At 33.5% G+C, this 6276-nt stretch overlaps 1 protein-coding gene and 1 long non-coding RNA gene across 7 annotated transcripts in view; both read left to right on the top strand.

The window, feature by feature from the left end:
• LOC106879800 (uncharacterized) overlaps positions 1-6182 on the top strand; it is a 78660-nt gene extending 72478 nt beyond the window's left edge. The window contains exon 3 of the long non-coding RNA XR_008266311.1: positions 4155-6182. This is a non-coding gene — a long non-coding RNA (uncharacterized LOC106879800). The remainder of the gene's footprint in view (positions 1-4154) is intronic.
• The window catches only part of LOC106879801 (uncharacterized), a 129501-nt gene that overhangs the window by 96894 nt on the left and 26331 nt on the right, over positions 1-6276 (top strand). The window lies entirely within an intron of this gene.

Below are 6276 nucleotides of genomic sequence, written 5' to 3'. Positions count from 1 at the left end.
AGTTACAGCCCATGTTTCACTGCCATGTAGCATGGTTGTTCGTACGCATGCGTCATACAGTCTGCCTTTTACTCTGAGTGAGAGTCCCTTTGTCGCCAGCAGGGGTAAGAGCTCTCTAAACTTTGCCCAGGCTATTCTTATTCTAGCAGCTACACTTTCAGCGCACCCACCCCCACTACTAACTTGGTCGCCCAGATAGCGGAAGCTATCGACTACCTCTAGTTTTTCACCCTGGAATGAGATAGAAGTTGTTTCCTGTTTGTTTGCAGTCTTTATTGCACCTGAACATCTGAACATCTGCCACAAACAAAAACTAACTATAGAAAAATTAATAATTAAAAGCATTATATTATACTTATTTATTGTGCTTTTACTGACTAATTTTTCTATATGTGACAGTGGATTTTCATCGATGAGTTCATGAACCTTGGTTCTTTTCCCTAAAACTATATCAGCCAGTCACCTGATTACCTATCAATTTAGCGAGTACACAAACCAGAGATCTGTGTACCAAACTGAATGTAACATGATACTGGAACAGTGAAATATGTAAAGCCATAAAAACAAAGTGATAATAAGCTTGGAAGGAATAGAAGAATGGGAGTTGAAGAGAATTATACTGGGTAGCTTGAAGAGAAGGTAGGCAATAGGTATATTTAGTGAGGAGAGAAGCAAAAAAGAAGGTTTGCCAATGTTCTATAGTATAATGACCTGAGACATGAGGTATTCTGGATTGCAAAACAGTGTATCAGAGAAAATCAAGTTGTTGTGGAAGAGAGGTTTGCATGGATAGATAATAATACACTTGCACGTAATGACTCTGAAAACAAAGACAAATGGAAGTTCCATTTGAAATGCTACTTAAATGTGGAGAATGCATGGAAGAAAGAAAGCCTTCCAAATATGAACCCAACAGAGGGACCAGCCATTCTAGTTGACAGCAGTATGATAAATAATGTACTTAAGAATATGAAGACAGGAAAAAACTCTGGTCCATTGGGAATTACAACTGAGTTGTTTAATATATCTGGCCTAATCATCTGACCCATATAGTTAATGAGGTAGTACAGGAATGTCCCATTCTCAGTGATTGGTGTAGTAGCATAAAAGTGAATTGCTTCAAAGGGTAATAGAGATACCTTAGAGTGGAGTATTTACAAGAATCAAGTTGCTGAATCAAGCCATGCAGGTTATGGAGAGTTATAGCTCAATTAATTAGGAAAAAGTTAGGCTAGATGAGATGCAATTTGATTTTGTGCCAGGGAGAAGTTCTACTGATGCTCTCTTCCTAGTAAGGGGAAATATTTGACCAAAAGTAAACCAATGTACATGGCTTTCGTCAACTTGTAGAGAAACTGTAACAAAGTCTCTTGCTCCCTGATCTGGTGGTTGCTGCAGAAACAAAGAATAAAGGAATGGCTGCAGAAGCAAAGAATAGATGAATGGCTGTCCAAACCATATACAGGGGTGTTGTCAGTAAAGTGAGTTTTAACAAGTATATTGATGAATTTAGTGTGCAGATAATAGTTTACCAGGATTTAGCTCACAGTCCCATCTTATTTATCATTGTTGTCTTGGCCATAACAGAAGATTTTAAAACCAATTACATATGGGAACTCCTTTATGCTGATGACTTTATTCTTATAACTGAAATTGTAGTAGAATTAGATATGAAATTCCATGTTTGGAAGCAAAACTTGGAACCATAGGGTCTTAAAGTTATCTTAGAAAAAAAACCTAAGTCATAGTAAATAGGAAATCAGGAAGTACCCTAATCCTTTCAGAAAAATGGTCATGTTCGGTATGTATAAAAGGTGTAGGTAGAAATAGCATATAGTGTGCCCAGTGCAAAGTATGGATATATAAGAGGTACATTAGTATCACAGGAAGATGTGGCAGATGCAAGGAAGCAATAAACATGAAAAACACACAAAAGAAAAAATTTTCTTGAATGACTTGCCAGGAGGATCATTAATCTATCAGGGCATTGTCTAATTGTATCCTATATTTAAAACAGTAGGGTATGAGTTGATGTTATTTGGCTGCTATTTCTTGTCTGAGTGGCCAAGTCAAGTTTTCTCATTGGCACTTGTTAGTGATAAAGATGTTTGGCCTTAATTCCTCCATGATCAAAGACAATCCCTCCATGACTACTCTCTTATTTGTATATCACTATTTACTATGTCCTCTTTTATTTTAGATGCCAGGGTGTGGTTTGAGAATGATTTACATGCTATGCCTTGAGGGTTAAACAACTGCTCAAATATTCTTCTTCTTAATCTTCATGTTATTTTCTCTCTCCCCCTCTTTCTCTCTGGCTTATATTATATTCATATATGCATTATTATATTGTATGAGACAATTGTATAGATACATATATGTATATATTGTATGTGTATTTCTTGTGTGCATTTTGTTTATTTGTGTGATACTAGATGAAAATATTCTCCTGAGAAAGCAACTCAGAGAGTTAATTCTTCTCATGAGAAATTAACATATTTTTCTGGTTTTGATTTGTCTTCTTTGAAGGGAGAGGGAAGATGGAAGAGCTGGCTTCTTTTTTTTTTTTTAAATTTGTTTTTACTATACTATATTAACTCCAACACTATTTCAATCTGTTTTCTTATTGATCTTGATATATGTGGGACCAATAAGTTATGGAACAGTAAGGGATGTAACTTAAACAAAGATGCATTGCTACTGCATCACTTCTTTGACTTTGTGAAATTACTCATTCTTCATTCTTGACAAATTTTTCAATACTAAAATAGATTTTAAAATGGTTGTAAGAAAATAATCATTTATTTCCTGAAACGATTGCATTCCAAAAACTGAAGTAAACCATGTTCTGTGAGTTGTGTAGGCTATTAGCGTATTGAGCGAGAGATTGAGATAACAATGGTGATGATAGAAAAATGGATAGATACATGGCATTTCTTATTGTTAAGAAAGTAACTTGTAAAAATTTAACCCTTTAACCCTTTTGTTACCATATTTATTTTGAGATGTTTTGTGTTTCTTTCAATTAATTCTAAATATAACAAAGAATTTAGTAAAATAACTTAGTTATCATTAAGCTAGTGTTGGGAACATAGATTGTGACTAAGGTTTGATGGAAGATTTTAATTAAAAACTCATGTCAACCAGACATTTGTAATACAGAGCCAGAGATGGTTTCAGGTGGATTGGTATTGAAGGGATTAACAGAAAAGCAAATATATATCTTATTTAATTTTGAAAGTGATAGCTTAATATTTGACCATGTCGAAATAACAAATTTCGTTGAGTAGTGGAGAAAATCCCTTGCAATTTTTACTTGCATTCCTTTAGATTCTGAATTCAGATACTGCTGAAGCCGAATCTGCTTTTTCCTTTCCAGGTTTGATAAAGTACTTTTGTTACTATATCTGTGTTGAAACACACTACTTTGGGTTCAATTAATTATGAAAGATGCCAGGCAAGATGCTTAGTGGAATTTTGTGTGTCTCTATGTTCATCATCATAACCATTTAATGTCTGCCTTCCATACTGGCATCAGTTCGATAGTTTGACAGGAGCTGGCTTGAAAGAAGACTGTGCTAGACTTCAGTATCTGTTTTGGCATGATTTTTACAGCTGGATGCCCTTCCTAAACCACCCTGCAAAGTTGACTGAGTACTTTTTATGTGGCACCAGCAGGGTTGAGGTTAGTTTCAGTGTGGTTTTTATGGCTGGATGCCCTTCCAAATGCCAACCACTTTACAGTATGGACTGAATGCTTTTTATGTTATGAGTTCAAATTCTGCCAAGGTTGACTTTGCCTTTCATCCTTTCAGGGTCAATAAAATAAGTATCAATTGAGCACCGGGGTTGATGTAATCAACTTGGCCCCCTCCCTCAAAACTGCTGGCCTTGTGCCAAAATTTGAAACCCTTATTTAGCTAGTGTAAGGATTGAATCATAAGCATGTCTGACAAAATACTTAGTGACATTTATTCCAGCGTTACATTTATCTTTTCCTTTCAGTCTTTTGGGGTTGGGTCAGTTGGGTCTTGGGTTTGATGTAATTGACTAACCCCTTTCTCTGCAAAATTTAAGGCCTTATGCATATAATAGAAAGGATTGTTAAGCTGATTTTAGTGTGATTTTATTTCTTTTTCTTTTCTAACTTCCAGACAAAACAAACAGGTCGAGCCAATGCCAGCCCACTCAACAATCAAGACGTCTACACCGTAGAAGGTAAAGCAAACCCAGTAATGAATGTAGCAGATGAATATGATGGCGGCACCTACGATTCGCAATTTGCACCAGGTTCTGCTGTGTGAAATGGTTAATGACATAAGAAAATATGTATAATCCTTTAAATATGTGTATATATATATATATATATATATATATATATATATATATATATATATATATATATATATATATATATATATATATATACACATTCATACACACATATATATGTATTTTAATGGATATTGTTTTTCACATGTAGTAATTCTTTTTATACAAAGAAGTGAATCATTTATTCTATTTTTTCATTTGTAAAAGAAAAAAATTTAATTCTGTGAAATTGCACACACACACACATATTTATACATACATATGTATACATATTTACTGATATGCATACATAAACAGGAATGGTCAAATTTTGCCTTTCATCTTTTGAGGATCTTTAAAATACTAGTATTTAACTAGTTTACTTGTTAAATACTAAATCTGATATAAATTGTTTAATCTCCTTCCCCTCTAAAAAAAATACTTTCAGGCCTTTTCTAATGTAAGAATATATTTTTATTAGTATAATTATTATAAATAATAATAGTAATGGTAATAATAATAACTCTTTCAAATCTTGGCACAAAGGCTAGCAATTTTGGCATGAGTGGGTCAGTTACATTGACTCCAGTACATGGCTGTTACTTGAAGATTCTATAATAATAATATTATTTTCAAAGTGATGGATTGGTAGAACTGTATTGGCCAAAATGAATGACAATATTTACTTATGGTCTTTTATGGTTTAAGTTCAATTCCTACCAAGGTTACTTTTGCCTTTCGTTCTTTTTCAAGTCAGTAAAATACAATAACAATCAAGTATTTAAGTTGATTTAATTGATCAACCTCTTCTCGAAAATTTCTGACCTTGTACCTGTATTAGAAACAATTATTATTATTATTATTATTATTATTATTAGCCAGATGTTAAAATCAATGTTTTCAATTCCAATTCTACCTGGAATTATTTCACTTTTCACTTCTATGGGTTAAGTAAAATAACTGCTATTGATGTACTTGGTCTCAACTAAAATGTGACACTGCCTTCTCCTAAAGATTTGTGACCCTGTACCAATGAAAGAAATCATTATCATATTTGTTGTGCTTTGAGCAGTGGATAACAGAATCATTAGAGTTAAGGACAAAATGCCTTGTGATATCTACTGAAGTCCCTTTATCTCTTAGTTCTCTGGGGTTCAAAACACAATGTCCAATTTGCTATATTATTGGTTGCCAACCTTTTCACTTCAAGAACCCTTATTATTTAAACAAATTAAAAGATGGCAAGCTGCATAATCATTTACAGGTCAGGTACAATGCCAAGCATTGAAATTCTGCTGAGGTTGACTTTGCCTTTCATAGTTTTGCAGTTGATAAAATAAGTTCCTGTCAATGTAATCAACTTACCCACTTCACCTAAATTTGCTGGCCAGAATTCAAAACCATTATTTAAACAAATTCTTCCAAGTATCCCAGGCTTTTCAAAGGTCTGTCTACCCAAGAAATTTTAAACTTAGTCCACATATTTTCAATACTAATTTTGTAGATTTTCACCCATCATCAAAAGTGTATTGTATGAACTGCTGTTGATAACAGAATTGGTAATGCAATAGACAAAATGTGCTCTTTCTTTGCATTCTGATTTCAAATCCTGCTCAGACCAAATTAGCTATTAATCCTTCTGGACTAAAAGTTAACTTGTACATAAATTTCAATTAGGTAATAGTGAGAATTGTGTCATTCTAAATGACTTTTGCTTCTACAAAATGTGTGGCCTTGCACCTATGGTTAGAAATCCCGATTTCTACTACTGTAATAATCCTTCAGAAAGTAGCTGTCATCATAAATGATTGACAACATACAAATGTCATTGACAATTCTTTTTTTTTTTTTCTTTGACTTCTTGGGTCTTTGATCCTTCTGCAAAATTTGATCTATTGATGATGCTTTAAATGAAATGGAAGTTGTGGATGGGGTGCTATAATTTTTTTTGTTGGCATTGATTTT

Source organism: Octopus bimaculoides, chromosome 20 (genome assembly GCF_001194135.2).
Source record: "Octopus bimaculoides isolate UCB-OBI-ISO-001 chromosome 20, ASM119413v2, whole genome shotgun sequence".
NCBI lineage: Eukaryota > Metazoa > Mollusca > Cephalopoda > Octopoda > Octopodidae > Octopus > Octopus bimaculoides.
Note: the sequence above shows the minus strand (reverse complement) of the source record. Positions and strands in the feature narration are given on the sequence as shown.